We start from the raw sequence: 16,269 nt of genomic DNA, 5'->3' as shown, positions 1-16,269 counted from the left end.
CAGGGTGCCTCAACAGGGGATGTGGGCACAGGGTGGGGGCACAATTGTCCCAGCTCACGCCCCTCTGGTGTGCTTTGAACCTTTTTATATTCAGAGGGGGTTTTTTTTATTTCCGGGAAATCCCGTTAGCAAATTAGCAGCACTATACACAGCTTAATGTGCCAGGAATGTGGTTTGTGGTGCCACAAAAAAGTTAGGGGTACCACAAACTGCATGTGCCTGCATGTCTGGATCTGGCCTATGTGGCTAGAAAGCTGCCATTTGAGCTTGGGGAATGCCCATGCCAGTCACCCTCTGGCATAGGGCAGATTACACTGGGTGGGGTAGGGGTGGCTGGCCCCAACTGTGCTGGCCCCAGCAGCCTGCCCTGGGGGGGAAGGGGAAGCTGCAGCCATGGCACTCCTGCTCATTTGTTCCTGGTCATTAATAATTCCAAACAAAAGGATCCTAATTTCTTTTATTCCACATTTTAAAACAGAAAAAAGATATAAGCTCATCTAGTTGGCTCTTGGTCAGGTTTCTAAAGGGATTTAGGAACATAAATATGCAGATAAACACTTTGAAAGATTTTCAAATGGGTCTGGGTGTCTAACTCTCACTGATTCCTGTATCTGTAAGTCAATAAATCCTTAAAAATTTGGCTCTAAGAGCTTTGGATTTTATATTTCTTAATAACTTTGAAGTCTGCTAAACGAAGTGCATTTTACAGTTCCTTCTGATGGATGCCAAGTTTGCTGTAAGACGTGGCTCCAGTGGGAGTGCATTTCAGAGGTGAAGGTCCTGGTTTCAGCTATGCTAAGTTTTGCCTTTGGGAGAATAAGAACAAGGTTAGAAATGAAGAGCCGGCCATTTACTATCTTGTAAATACTGACTAACACTTTCTATTTCACCCAGGGGCCTCTAAGCAGTGAGTGAAGACAACAGAGCACAAGCACAAACTGCTTGCAGTGGATGAGGACACTCAGAAGCCAGGAGCTACTTTTTATATAAACTAGTTCTCCTGAGTATCTGCAATAGTCACACCAGGCCAGTTGGCCTAGGTTAGATTTGCATCTAAAAGAAAAGTAAAATTTGTTCCATTATTTTAAATTAAAATTAATAATAATGAAAAAAAAAGTCTAGCCAGAGAAGCAAGTTAGAAACTTAGAAGCTGCGATAGGTCTACTAAGCAGCCCGGGGCTGCAAATCATTTTTACGGTGGTACAGAAGATACCTTTAGGTGTTTGGTGGTTGCAGAGGTAGGAAGCAGTATGCCCTCAAAGTACTTCTCACTGCCAATCTGCATTGCTTCTCTCCTGTCATAAAATAATAGAGAAATAAGGCTGGTAGGGACTTTGAGCATTTGGCTATGCTGTGTCAACAACTGATTCTGGGGAAGAAAAGCTAAATGTACCATGCCCACCTGAATCCTTAGATGTACTCCAGACCTACAGTTTCACCGGTGAAGCTGACCCAGACTTACTGTGAGTGCCTGCTCTTGAGTCTTTGGTCTCTGATGTACCAGAGTTTGGTCATTAGAAATGAGCCCAGAGGAGCTTCACTGGCAGACTTCTAGGTCTGGAATATGCGAGTAAACTTGGGTGGCTAGGGGACTGGAGCACCATCCCAGAGTGTGATTGGGGGGCGCAGGGTGCCAGAATGGTCACTTCCCAAGAAGTCTGTGATACTGATGCAGCTGCTGCTGCTTCACCTAGCTATAGCAGCAGCAGCTAGGTGAAGAGACTCCACACAACTGCTTCTGTAGCAGGAGCAGCAACATCCAAGGCCAGGCAAATCATTCTATACAAGCAACACCTAGAGCAGTGGTCACCAACCAGTGGATCTCGGTCCACTGGTAGATCTCAGAGCTTCTTGTGGTAGATCGTGGAGCCTCTTGGCATTGATCTGAGGCTGGGGTGGGGGGCTGAGTGCTTGCGTGCATGCACGCACATGCCACAGCCCAGCAGGTCAGTCCATGGGGGAGAGAAGCAGCAAGGGATAGATTGAGGCCCTCGCGGTGAGGGACAGTGCTGCAGAGGCAGAAGCAGGTGCAAGTTGAGTGGGGCCCCAGCCAGGTGAGACTTACCCCCTGGGGAGGTGCACCCCCAAATAATTTTTTCTCCCTCTGCCTCAATCTGCCCCCCTTCCCTCCCCACAGATATTCCTGATGGGAAGGGTGGGGGGAGGGAGGGTAGCGGCAGTGCATAGTGGATCTTGGGTTGCTTTTAAGTGCCAAAGGTGATTCCCTACTTAAAAAGGTTGGAGACCACTGACCTAGAGACTTTGAGTCCCTGGGACCAAGGACAATGATCTTTCATCCCCATTCCCCCTCTCCCCACCCTAGTTCTCCCTTCCCTAGCAGGGTTCAGTCCAGGTCTTACCTGACCCCCTGTCAGGGTTTTGTCTAGGCACTCACACCCTCCCCATCCAGGCAGGGTTTTGCCTAGGGTTCAACATACGTACATCCCTCACCAGGTTTTTGCCCAGTGCACAAAACCTGCTCATTATGCAGTTAGGTATCCTGAGCATGCCTTTCCCCATCCTCACTAGGACCAACAGATGAGGCAGCACAGATGAGCCCCAACAGATCATCTAGTCCAACCTCCAGCTCACAGCAGGATTATCCCTGTATAGACCATCTTGTACAAACGTTTGTCTAACTTGCACTTACTTGGGGGAGGTTCAGCCACCTAGCTTTTACCCACCTTCCAAACTCCAACAGATTGCAGGGCTGCCAGTCAACTGCCATAGTATAATCGGACCAAAAAAGGAAGCGCACAGCATCTCTGACAGTGGCTTTACATGGAAGTTGAACCATGGAGAACCATGATGCGTTATAGATGATGGTTCTTACATTGGAGCAGCTTTCAGCTTTCCATTCTTGGCTTCATCTGGAAGTGAATGAAAAACATTGTTGGAGATTCCAGACATGTTTCTAGGTCCTAGAGTCATACCAGGAACACCTTGTATACTGCCTGCTTTCGGACTAGTGAATATTCCAGAGAAATCCACTTAAGTGCAAGAGAATGGGGTATTACTGCTGTTTTGCCATTGACCTTGTCAATTAATTTATGTAGTATAACAACATTTATAAACCTGCTATCTCATGATTCTTCAACTGACAAAAAATGTCCATGGCTGCTCCCCAAATCCCAGGGGAGAAGAGGTACAAGGTACCCTCCCCTTCTACCTTATAGGTCTGTAGAATATAACAAAACCTGTAGCTAGAGCAGGGGCGGGCAATTATTTTGGGCAGAGGGCCGCTTACTGAGTTTCGGCAAGCTATTAAGGGCCGCATGACAGGCAGCTCAGGGCAGATTAATATTAATTATCTACCTTTTTTTAGGGGCCCGGCAGGCCAGATAGATTGGCTTGGCGGGCTGCATCCAGCCCCCGGGCTGTATTTTGCCAACCCCTGAGCTAGAGACATAGCAGAGCAGTTTTGTGCCCAGGGCAGCCGCAGTGCACATGGCAATGCTTCTGCAGTGGTGCCAGTTGTAGCAGGGCGATCAGCTGCCACTATCGTAGTAGTTATTTTTGTATCCCCACACCCCCCACAACAAAGTCAGTACCCAGGGCTGTTGCCCTGATCAACCTCTTCCACCCCTGGTCACACTACTGTCTAGAGCATTTGTGCCTCCCTAAGGCACTAACTATTTCCTGTATGCATCCTCCACAGTGGAAGACAGCCTAGAGAAGATAGGGCTACATCTCTGTCTATCCCCACGAACCAAGAAAACATGCCCAGATACAACTGCAGATAACATGCTGCACTATCTAAAACAGAGTCACAATTGGTGCACCCTGCCTATACTCTAGGGGAACTCAGCAAGAAATTCCTTCCAGAATTGCCCCTGGTACAATATGGTTCCTTGCTGCTCCCAACTAGAGGCTGTGCCTGACTCACACAATAGTCCAGTTTGATTAATCAATGCTGCTCTAGCAGCCAAAGTAAAATGAGCTCCATTGTACAAGTTTAGCGAGTTCTTTTATTCACTGTTTCAGGGTTACAGGCACTAATTTCCACTGTCAGGCAACGTTTTTGGTTCAAAACTACAGTGAAATGTGTTTTGTTTTTCTAGAACTGAGATTGATTAAATTCTGATTAAAGTCTGAAGTTTATTGGGGGGGGATCCCCTTAAAGGTACAGCAGCTGCACAAGAGAACATTTCATCATAAAGAACAGGCTGATTCACTGTATTTCTCCTGGGTACAGATTGTTGTCTCCCCCACGCAGTCTCCATCAAATAGAAAGAAATGTGAAAAACAGCACAGTATATGTTTGGTTGTGCATATTTTGCAACAGACAATTTTGAAAGCTCCAGTCCTTCTCAAGGGATAGACATAAGAAAAGACAATGGGCCACACTTCAATATCAGGTGCACCAATAAAAATCCAGTAATTCTACTCTTACGGCAAAAAGAAAGGCTGAGTATTGGACATTCAGAGTCTCTTTTGCTGAGCCAAAAGCTGCCGAGAACCTTCAATTTTCAGGTCATTCTGTTTTCGTCAATCATTAAACTACAAGAAGTAGTTTAGTAAGTAACAATAAGCTTGTGTTAAACCTGATGTTCTAGTGGACTAAGTTGTGCCCCAGATTTAACCTATTACAGAAAGTTCATCTCAAACTAGTCCTGAATCTTCTGAGAGCTCAAGAGTAAGTATATCCATGAAAGCTATCCAGACTAATTTGTTCAATCAACAGCCCCTAAATTGAAAAAAGAGGGTAAAACCAACCATCCACTTAAGAAGTAGGTTTTCATCTCTCTTCCAACCCTTATTTTACTATATGTTGTATATTCAGTAAATGAAACCAGCAAGTAAAAGTTGCCTGAAACCAGAGTTTCATGTTTCGTGTTTCAAATTTATGTTTAAAAGTTCCATGTTTCAAATTCCAAGTGAAATGTCAGGAGTAATTCATTCAAGAGATGGAATGGTCCCTGAGGAGCAATGCAGCCCTCAGTTATAATACGAATAATGAAACAAGCCTAGGAGATTTTTTTTTTAAACATAGACAATGTAGAACAGTTACCAGAAAAATACCACTGTACATCCTTTTCTGGATTCCATAATAAATTCCAATAAATAACACTGTGTGTTAAGACTCATTTGATTTTTCATCCATCAGTGAGATTTTTGAACATTTAAATGGGAAGGGTATTTCGCTTTGCTTTGCTTTTCAGTTGGTTCCTTCCATGCTTGATCAAAGGAAAGGAGCAGCTGAAAAAGAATTAAACCTTTGTATAAGTGCAGCCATTGTATAAAGTGGCTTGTCACACATACATCGTGGAGAATGATGCCCCAGAGAGAACATGTAGAGTATGAATTGCAGAGTCCTGTGAAAGAAAACTTATGAGAAGACAACATTAAGAAGGCAGTCTGAGTTGAACTTTTTATTGTTCTGTTCCTGTTTATGTTGATAAAGCCAAACTAGGAATGGCGTAAATGTGTACTCCACATAATGTAAGTACTATATTCAAGAGATGGTGGCAAATTGTATGTGCTCATCTGTGACATCAGGTGTTTTGTATGGCCTTTTAGTAAAGCAAATATACAAGAGGAAAACAGAAACAGTCCCTTTAGCGTCTAAAGGCATGTGTAGACTAAATGAGGGGCATGTGTGCATGACACTTTAAAGCAGGTTATATGCTTTTGCACCATTTTAATGGTGCTGGTGTTTGTACGCATCAGCAGCATGCTGCATATTAATTCCAGCCACTTTAGCACATTCGGCGGTGTAATGCACCTTAAATGACTTTGGGGTGCAGCAAACTAAAACACCTCTGAGGAGTTTTAGTTTGCTGCCCTACAGCCATGTAGCAAAGCACTGGGCTTTGTGTGACTCAAGGACTGTGCAGGCAGCCAGTGCAGGCAGCCTGGCAGCAGCCCAGGAGGCAGGGTCCACCAAAGGAAAAAAAAAAAAAGGGGGTGAGCCTGATCTTTTTTTTTTTCCCCCCCTGGAGCCTGCCTGCCTGTATGAGCTGTGCAGGGACCCGGTCCTTCCCTCCATGGCTGTGGTTCCCCCCAGGACTGCCTGAGCTGGGTGCCTATGGATGGGTGATGCCTGGGGGAGGGCCACCGCTGCTGTGGAGGGAAACACCAACCCCCTCCACCCCCAAAGCCCAGGGACTGCTTTGCCCGCCAGCAGCTCGCCCTACCCTTCCTACCACTGGAGAGGCAGGTAAGACACAGGTGTACATGACACGGGGGTTTACTTAACCCTAAATTGAAGCAGTGTTTTTAAAAACCCATTGCTTCTATTTAGGGCCCCCATTTCATCTACACATGCCCTAAGTGATCAACAGAAACAGCAACAGCAGACCAGGTCTTAGAGCAGGTCAAAAAGGAGAAGAGAGCAAAAGAGCAGGAATTTCAAAACCTTACAGTGATCCACCAATATAGCCAGTCAAAAAAAGAGAACATTTTCTTCCTGAAAATAGTCATAAAAATTCAGCCATCCCCTTTTTAGTCAATATTGCAATGAACATTTTGCCAGCCTATTCAACAGTCAAGTAAAATTGGCTATTCTTTATCCAACGTAAGAAATATATAGAGGAGTACATGTTCTAAAACTCCATTAACCTGGAGATATCACCTAGTCTTCAGTGAGTATCACTATTTCTCTCCTTTAGATGAGTCAGATCTACCAGATAACATTTTTGCAGGAAACCATTGCTGCCTGATGGGAAGAATTCTGAGCTGCTTGTTTAGTACATTCATTATCATGATCGCAAACTACATTGTGGCCAATGCATGAAAATGTTGCCACCAGTTGAGGCCAAAGTTGTTATCTTGGACTGGCTGAGTTCTTGGAGCAGATATTACCCTCTTCACTTACAGCGGGTTAGGGATAACTGATAAAACAGTTGCCATGGATCAGCTGATAAATGTTCCCAAATAATAAAGCCCCTTCTCTTTAGAAGGTACAATTGTACAAACTGTTCATGCCTCTGGTTAGGGCTATTTCAGTTATTCAATTTGCATCTTATATGCCAGGCATCTCTGTGTTCAGAGGCATCTCAGAATATTTTGTCCATTCCATTATCCCAGGAAAGCCTTAGAGCTTATAGTGCTGGCCCTGTACCACCCCATAGCTGCCCTTGTCAGATGTGGAACAGAGGGGCATCAACAGGGAGAAATCTGGTTATGAAGGTCCTGTGCCTGACCAGCTCCCTGCTGTAGCAAACCCCATTAGAATTCTGCCATTGAAGACCATCCCTGAAAGAACCACATCTTGCACCAGTGACTAAAACAATATCTTTTCTCCTAGAACTGGAAAGGAAGAAGCAATTTACTTTCATTCCACATGCTGGCCCTGTGAACGAATTTGCCGCTTTGTTTAAGAAGATAATATAATTTCTCAGTCTTACATAAACAGCAGTTTCATTCCAGAATTATACAGTAAGTATATCTATGCACAACATATTCATATGTGGAAGCCTTATGCGACAGAGGGCCAAACCGGGGCTGGGTCTCATGTCAGCCCGCCCACATGCCTAAGTAGGGCAGTCCACCCATTCTCTCCTGCCACAACTTGCTGGAATAGTAAACTGGTGTTCTCAATGGGAGGCTGCCCATTATAATGCCCCAATGACAGGGGGCGCTATCCATGGCTCTGCACTGACCCTACACCATGGCCCATGCCTTGCTGATAGGATTGCAAGTTCTTAATGGCTCTGGCCCCACACTGGGCCTCATAACTTTCTAGTCTGGACTCCAACTAGATCCCTCATATTCAGGCGGTCTACTCCACCCTCATTCTGGGCTGCCAAGCTCCCTTCACTCTTCTCCCTCTCAGCAGTGGCCCCCTCTGTGGGACCTTTGGTCACACAGACCCTGGCCTCGCCTCTATGCCACTCAGAACCCCAGCCCCCTGGCTGTGGGCACTCTGGCCCTTTGGACTCTTCTGGTCATTGACCAGTTGAGGGCATCTTGAGTCAGGCTCCAGAGCAGCTAGCCCATTCTCTCTTATATAGATCCACCTTCTTGGGCCCTACTACAGGGTTATCCACCCAGTTGTGGGAGCTGGAATTTTAAGGCACCCCTTCTCACCTTTCACTGGGGAGGTTTAAAGTCAGGCATTTGAATGACACTACCCCACCACAGGCAGTCCCTCTAGGCCTCTGTACCCCCAGCAGGGTGCAGTTTTAGGTCATGCCCAGGACCAGGAGTCTCTTGCCATCCCCATAGTTCCTGCCTTTACCTCCAAGATATTGTAAGCAGCAGCTCAGCTGGGTGATGTTGCTCCCTCAGCTGCAAACAGCAAACTACTGCCTCTGCCTGCCTTGCCTAAGTTTGAAAATGGCCACCTTAATCAAGCACCTGCTGGCTCCAGCCCTTAAAGCACTGCCACACCTTGTATCTATTTTTTTTTAGGAAAATGCCATGTCCTAAATATATATTCTAGGCCCATTTTGATTTCTACAGAAGAAAAATGACCATAAATTTAATGTCAGACACCTGATAAAAGCTATAGAGTATCTGCAAATGCAGTTCAAGGGACAAGTGAAATGGAGGAGTTACATCTCTGTTTATTAATAAATGATTCTTTCCTGGCTTAACTTATAATGCATAGATTGATGCTAAATATTCTATAAAACAGAATACATTACATAAAGTAGATGTAAGAATACAGTTTATCCTAGTTTCTATTTGTGCATAGACATATGGAAAAACTGTAGCTCATAGATGATTTAAGAAAGTTGTTTGCAGTTTGATGATTCATTTACTTTTGGTTCACCTATTTCCAAAAAGGCCTGAAGAAACATTCAGTTCCTGCTTTTGGGGGCCATAATTTCTGTGAAAAATCTCCTCTCAATATGTATCAGAGATGTTTCCAAACAAGTTTTTGTTCTTATTCCTATTTAATGAAGCTTCTTTCCATCTCCTCATCCCAATAAAGGAAACTCACTGCCAAGATTATTCTTTTCATTCCCAATAGGGAGAGCATGATTTAGATTGTCTAGAGTACTGCTTACCTTTTGACTGGTTGTATCCAGGTCTCACATTTTGGAGCAAGAGAGGGAAATTTGTCATGTACCATCTCAAACTAAAGCAGCAAGAGGTCTGAAAGAAACGGAAATTCCTCTTGTTAAATAGGTATGGTACTATTTAACTTCTGGTGATACTGTGCACTATGTGACAATGTTCTGTTTTAAAGATATAGTATTACTGGGTGCCAACAATTTAATTGTTTGCATTCTTTATACCTCCGTTTCATTGACTTCAGTCAAGAGTTCTATTACATGGTGCAATGGGATCTCCTGGATATATACCAGAATATATTAGTATATACCTTATGTCAGAGTCATTGAAGTGTTCAGTGAAAAGAGCACTTCGAGACATAAAAATGATATAAAGGCCAAAGTCAACAGAAAGATTCGCATTAATTCTGTACATTTTGGATCAGGCATAAATAAAAATGGAACATGCCATGCTCCTTTTTTACCTTCCTTAAAAAAATTAAGGATAAACTCCCAAGGGTGTTTAGGAACTTAAAGAGGCATATAGGCACAGAAGGATTTGGAAAATCCCAGTTAGTCAAATTTAAGTAGTTCAACATACATTTAAAAATCTGTGTCTTCTAGTACTGTCAGATGCATCATATAACACAGTTTAGACTTAACAGTATTTCTTTTATGAAATGCACAAAACATTTGTTTTATAAAACAGCATGTGAAATGAATCTAGGCTACAAAGTTGAGTTAATTAGTAGCTGGAAATGTATTTCAAATTTCTTTTATTACAGTAACCAGGGAAATTACCTTCTTTATCTAATTGATTCTACTACCGTTTTTTTACATTTTGAGTATATCTACATGACACTAGACTACCCTTCAGTCAAAGTTTGATCTAGCTTTAAACTAGCCGGCTTAGGCACTGGAAGCAGTATAGCTGCTGCAGCACAGAGCTCATAACCTTTTGTAGAAGCAGGAGGAATACTCAGGCAATTAGCCTTGCTGATTCAATGTTACCATGGCTGCACTGCTACCTGAACCAGACTTAGCTAGTTTAAACCTAGCTTGTGTGTATGTCTGTGATGTGCTGCAGTCACTGCAGTGTACTGCAGCGTAGCCATACTCAACTGTACTTGAACTATATTTCATCTCAAGGAAGACTCGATTCATTCTTTCTATGTAAAAGGAACAAACCTTCAGTATATGCCCAGAATGAAGGTAAAACAAACTACTATGCTGAGTTTATCTACCATAGATAAGAGGACAAAGAGCTGAAATGGATTTTAATTCAGTGCTGACTGTAACATCGTATTATGTCGAACAACATGCACAAGGGGTTTGATCTGACATTATGTAACACAGTTTAACACAGCAAAACTGACTGAGAACAGAAGCTGAGTTTTGTAGTAACGGTTACTGATATTTAAGACTGATCAAATACTCATTGCTGTTGGCTTAGAAATGGTACTTAAAGGCCTGTTTTGGGGGAATTGGCTTATAGGTATAGATATATGTATTATAAGGGATCAAGATGGGCAGCGGGGGTTAATGGATTTCTAAAGAGTTTGGGAGACACCCACAGCTTTTCATGGCCCTGGAAGTAGAAGGCTGTCTAGCACAACAAGGCCAATAGATGGACACAGCCTGAGAATGAAGGGGGGCATGCTATAACATACGATCACAGCCTTCAAGACAGACAGGTTGTCTAACACAACAAAGACACACAGTCTGGGAATCAAAGAAGTAAGTACCAAAGAAGTACTGTCCCATAACACAAGATAAGTGACACCAGCCACAAGGCCTCAACAAGCAGGGGGGCCTAAGTCCCAGTTTTGGGGGAACAGACCAAATTAAGAGAAGGTCCGGAAGGCTACATGGATGTGTGACCACAGAGAGACAACCAACCAGAAATAGCCATGAATGAAGAGTCATCAACGGGGAAGGAGAATACAAAAGGAGAGACTTGAGATTAACAAAGAGTCCCTCCCTGTTCCTTCTCATCCCACCCTTGATCCCATCCCTCCCCATTTTGCTTCCTGAGAGGGGTCCCCATCTCTCAGGAAGGGTCTCCAAGGCTGCCATCGACAGAGGGCACACACCAGCAACCTGTCTCATGCACCCCACTGGAGAGGGGCTATGGACCTCGGCATCCCACCTCCAGACTGCTGACACCTAAGAGAGAGCCTCATAGTGGATCCTGTATACTGAGCAGATGTACTTTGACTCTGATGACAGCCCTAGGATTGGTAGATATAGAATTGTTTGATTGTTTGTATTGTTGATTTTTTGTTTTTATTCTGTATCAATAAATTTGCCTATTTTTGACTGGCAGGTGTTGTGGTCAGTCTGAGGGTTGTGCCTGTCTAGAACAAAGGTATAGGTGCTGGGTCCAAATCTGTTGTTAACAATTACCAGTCACTTCATGCAGGATTGCAGTATCTATCCTATGAAATGGGAGGCGCATAATAATATAGTTAGCTTTCTCCATTAAATGACACATAAAAACTTTGATTATTTGATACAGATATCAAATAATCAGTGACTCTCTACATTATTAAATTAATCATGTAGAGAGTCACTGATTATTTGATATCCGTATGGGGGTGACAAACTTGTCATGATGGGCTGTTGCTTGTAACCCAGCCCTCACTGCAGTGCATGCACAGTGCTTCCCAGAAATCAGCAGATTCTGCAAAGGGAATAGCTACAGAAAGGTAGGTGCCCTGCTGATGCAGTGGCAAGAGTAAACTGAACATGGCAGGCAAAAAGACCTTGAGGACACCTCCTTTGCCACTGTGGATAATGTCCACTGTCAATTCCCTGAGCTACTGAAGATAGGCAGCATCCAGACTATTCACAAGTCAGATCTGATCTGTGGGCTATAGGTTGATGACCTCCAAACTAGATAATAAAGATAATGTTGAATTTTGCACTGAAAGAAGATTAAAATGCCTTTATTTTTCATTCTCTAATAACCAGATTTAGTCTTCAAGTCACTGTGCTTGGTTCAGTTGATTTTTTTTTTCAATAATTACTGGCGAGGATTATTCATGTATTCATTTGTGGACAATTACATTGTCAAATGTTTTAAACATATGACATCTTTCTGAAATTCACTGCAAAACTATACAGGGGAATTTCCAGAAGGGCTCAATGTTTATCAACCACTGCTCCCAGAGATATCAATCGTACAACCCCCATTGAATAATAGAAACATCATTAGCTAGCATCAGGTTATACCCATAATGTCAGATTCCTCCAGCTAAAAAAAAAAAAAGGGAAAAAGAGTGATTCTATATTCTCCATACCAGGGCATTCCAATATATCAAACACAAAAAGAATTATTCTTCACAAATTATCTTACCTTTTCAAGGAGAGGCCAATGATACAATTTTAACATGAGCAATTATCAGGTAATGAAAATGACCTATCTATTTTGTAGGAAGATAGATACAGCTGAGATCTTTGTCATGTACTCTCATTGCACCTATTATGTACTAAATGCAACATTTAACAGAGGACAGTGATCAGAACTTGAGAAATTAAGAACATCATGAAAAAGAAAATATCTGCAGAAAAAATCCCATTGACAATAAACTGAAGAAGATCATAGGCTAGAGAGAGAGGAAATGAAACATTTTGCACAAGTTATATAGCATTTTACCCTGTGCTGCACTTAGCTATATCATAGTAAATATTAAGGGTAGTTTCATAAGCGTATTTTAATCACTAAGTTAATTTCATTAATTTCAGCAGTATTAACTAGGGGCCATTTGGACCAATTATAAGGCTTGTGCCTCTCATAGGTGATCTTGGAAAACCATCCACCGGAAATAATACCATTACCTAAATACTGTAAAAACCTCCCAGTTAAACAAAGAACTGTATTCATGTGTATCAGACACGCTCTCCCCTATTGCTTAATAAACCTTACTAGTAACCAATTTAGAAACAAAGGGCATTCTATGGGCTGGTCAGGACATATGATACCACACACTAGGGTTTCTTTCTTTTCCAGCTATGCCTGAATAACCTTATGAATTTAGAGTTTGAGTAGCACAAGTTGTCTAACAAAAGTTCAGTTACTCATGAATAATTTGGTTTTCAATGTGTATGTGAAGAAAACAGCTCAACACAAGGCTTTTTGTATTAAAGCCATCTGTGAGTCATGGTATCATCATGCATGATATGGGATCATTATATGAGAGCAGTAGTGCATGAAACTGCATGGGAACAGCGTATGAAAGGCCACCTTCAAGATAACATGCATAGTTCCTGGCAATGATAATTTAATAGATTTTTTAGGAGTTGTGGTGTGTTTACAAGAGCTGAGCTCCATTATCTTTTCTACAAATATACTCATATGCAATGCTTTGAGTATTTTAAAGGTTTTATTAACATAAGTTTAGAAGGGGTGTATTATTCATGAATGATGAAGAAATGTGAGTTATGCAAAGTAGATAGAATTTTCAGAGCAACTTTCCAGGTACCCCTCCATGTGTGGCATGTATGTTGCAAAAAAGATATTTAGAGAGATTGTAGAGTGTTTATTAAACATGTATTGGAATTGGTTTTGTTATCCTCTTGCCTACAAAGGGAAGTACATTAATTATTATGAATGAAGTCTTGTTCTAATTGCAGTCAAAGGTAAAATTTCCATTAATTTCCATGGCAGCAGAATCTCACCAAGGATTCCAACTATTCATCAGCCTAATGGGGAAATTATATACAGAGGTGTAACAACACAGTCAGACATCAAGGACAGCTGAGACACATGGGAGCAGCAGCCACTTCTGGCTGCTGCCATGTCATTGGCCACATCCCTAAGCAAGCACTCAGGACACCTGCCCTGGTTGTGCCCCCCTAGTTGTGCTACTGGGTTATATACATCTTCAAAAAAAACTTAACTAAAACAGTTTTTTTAGAAGTGAAAAATGTCAGAGATAAAATGCATTCTCTCAATCCTAGAATCAGGGTGCATAAAGAAGATATACTTAAGATATTTGTTCTTCTGAGTCACATACTAGACTTCACTCAGTCAAATCCCAGATGGGGAACCCAAATTTTTCACTTACATTAACATGATCTGAATGGTCTGGACTTGGAACTTATTTTAGTGAACTATAAAAAGTAATAACATAAGGACAAAGATGCACATTGCTTCACAAAACGTTTAAAAGTCGTAATCCTCCTTCCTTGTGAGAAATTTATTTTTCTCATTAGTAAGAGAATTAAAAACCACTATCATTTTGTGGAAGGAGGACTTAATAATTTTCCATTAGGGAAAAGTACATTACAGAATCATGGCTGGTTGATTGGAACATTAAATTGCTAATTTAAATGTACTGTTATAACCTTGTATACAAGTTGTAGCAAGCTCATGGGTCTACGTGCCCCCTAAGGGTGTTGCACCTTTAAGGAAGCACTCCCTCGGGTCTCAAAGCACTTGTAGGGACTTCAGTTGTCCTGGCCTTGGCCCCTTTTTCTCTGGTCCACTGTCCCTGACATTGGCTCCTGGGCCTCATCCCTAGCCTGCCCACCTTATCTTGGCCCTCTCAACCTTAGCATGGCTTGCTCCCCCTGTCCCAGGGCAGGACTTTACAAATAGAATGCCCCCAGGCACTCTGTTATGTGGCCTTCAGTCTACCCCTTCAACCACAACCTGATCCTCAGATGAAACTCAAACACAAAACATCAACCTAATTGGTCCTAACTCAAACATAAACCTTTCTGGGTCTCTAGTCTTTGAGCCCTCATACTTAGGCAGGGTTGCTTCCACCTCTCCAGCCCAGCAAGTACCTTTCATGGGCTGGCCTGACTCCAAACTGTAGCCAGTTCCATTGGGAGCTCCTTGACTTCCAGCAGCCAGGATCGAGTTGCCCCTTCCATGACCAGAAACTGGACTTATATGCCCCCTTATCGTCATGTGAGCCAGTTCTCTCCTCCAGAGGCTCAGGTGCTGCTGAATCAGTCATCAGCATCCTGGTCATTTGCAGCCTGTGGCTTGGGTCACTTGCGTAGTTCATACCTGCTGCTCTTTTGCCCTCAGTCTCTCTGCAACCTGCCACTGGCTACATTCCCCCCTCTTCTAGAAAAAGGACTAGGGGGTTCCTATTACAAAATTCATAAAAGTAATTAGAATCCAAGAGCATGTATTATATATAGTCCAAAAGAACAGGGAAGTTTCTAATAATACAAGGTATGTCTGTACTACCATTTAGGATCAACATTGTCAGCCAATCTGAGCAGACCTTCTGCTATCTACACTGTATGCACCAAGGCTTTCCAAATCGTGCTCCTTATTTCTCAAGTACAGCACTAAGATATGTCCCAAGTTTTCCTCCTCCATAAAAAATGTAGCCCTTAAAGGGCTGGAAGGGACCTTCAGAGGTCATATAGTCTAACCCCATGTGAGAAGCACAATCATGCCTATGCAAACTATCCTATCTAAATCCATTGTCTGACTTTTTAGCAAAAGTACACAGTCTACTCTGACACAATCACAAGATACAACATTTTAAGCTTCCACAGGTAAATCAGGGGACAACAGTGGCCAATGTCTTGCTGCTGGGAGGGTTGTTAAAATACATTCAGAAGCTCCAGGAAAGAGGGCCATGCCCCTCACTACAGAGGAAGATGAAACACTCCACAGTCTGTAAAAATTTGACCGTGGGGTAAAATTCCTTCCTGACCCCAAATATAATGATTAGTCTGACTTTCATAGATTTCATAGACATTTGAGCTGGAAGGGACCCCGGAGGATCGAGTCCAGCCCCCTGCCCCAGGGGCAGAAAGATAAGCATCCAAATGTGTCTTCAAGGCATTCAAAGTGGGTGCTTGAACCACCTCAGGTAGTAGTCTATTCCAAACCTTGTGGGCTCGGACAGTGAAGAAGTTCTCTCTCATGTCCAGCCTGAATCAGTTGCGGTGGAGTTTGTAACCATTCGATCTTGTCATCCCTTGGGGTCTCTGGTGAACAGACGTTCCCCCAGATCCTGATGAGCACCCCTGACAAACTTATAGGTAGCCACCAGATCACCCCTGAGCCTGCACCTTTCCAGGCTGAAGATTCCCATGGCTCTCAGCCTGTCATCATAAGGTCTGTTTTCCTGACCTCTGATCACGTGCATGGCTCTCCTCTGCACCCTCTCAAGCTTCTCCACATCCTTTTTGAATTGTGGAGCCCAAAACTGGATGCAGTACTCCAGCTGTGGCCTCACCAAGGCTGAGTACAATGGGAGAATGATGTCCCAGGATTTGCTCAAGAAGCATCTATGGATGCAAGCCAGCATTTAGCTCGCTTTACTAGCCACAGCATCACATTGAAGGCTCA

General features: G+C 43.0%; 1 long non-coding RNA gene across 1 annotated transcript in view; it reads right to left on the bottom strand.

The window, feature by feature from the left end:
* Nucleotides 1-737: 737 nt before the first annotated feature.
* Nucleotides 738-16,269, bottom strand: part of LOC109295786 — a 73,295-nt gene continuing 57,763 nt past the window's right edge. Inside the window, exons 2-3 of the long non-coding RNA XR_002096833.1 lie at nucleotides 8,958-9,045; nucleotides 738-806 (exon numbers count right to left, since the gene is read on the bottom strand). This is a non-coding gene — a long non-coding RNA (uncharacterized LOC109295786). The remainder of the gene's footprint in view (nucleotides 807-8,957; nucleotides 9,046-16,269) is intronic.

This window comes from Gavialis gangeticus, unplaced genomic scaffold, assembly GCF_001723915.1.
Source record: "Gavialis gangeticus isolate Ggan-Ray unplaced genomic scaffold, GavGan_comp1, whole genome shotgun sequence".
NCBI lineage: Eukaryota > Metazoa > Chordata > Crocodylia > Gavialidae > Gavialis > Gavialis gangeticus.
The sequence above is the reverse complement of the archived record's forward strand: the minus strand, read 5'-3'. Positions and strand labels throughout refer to the sequence as shown.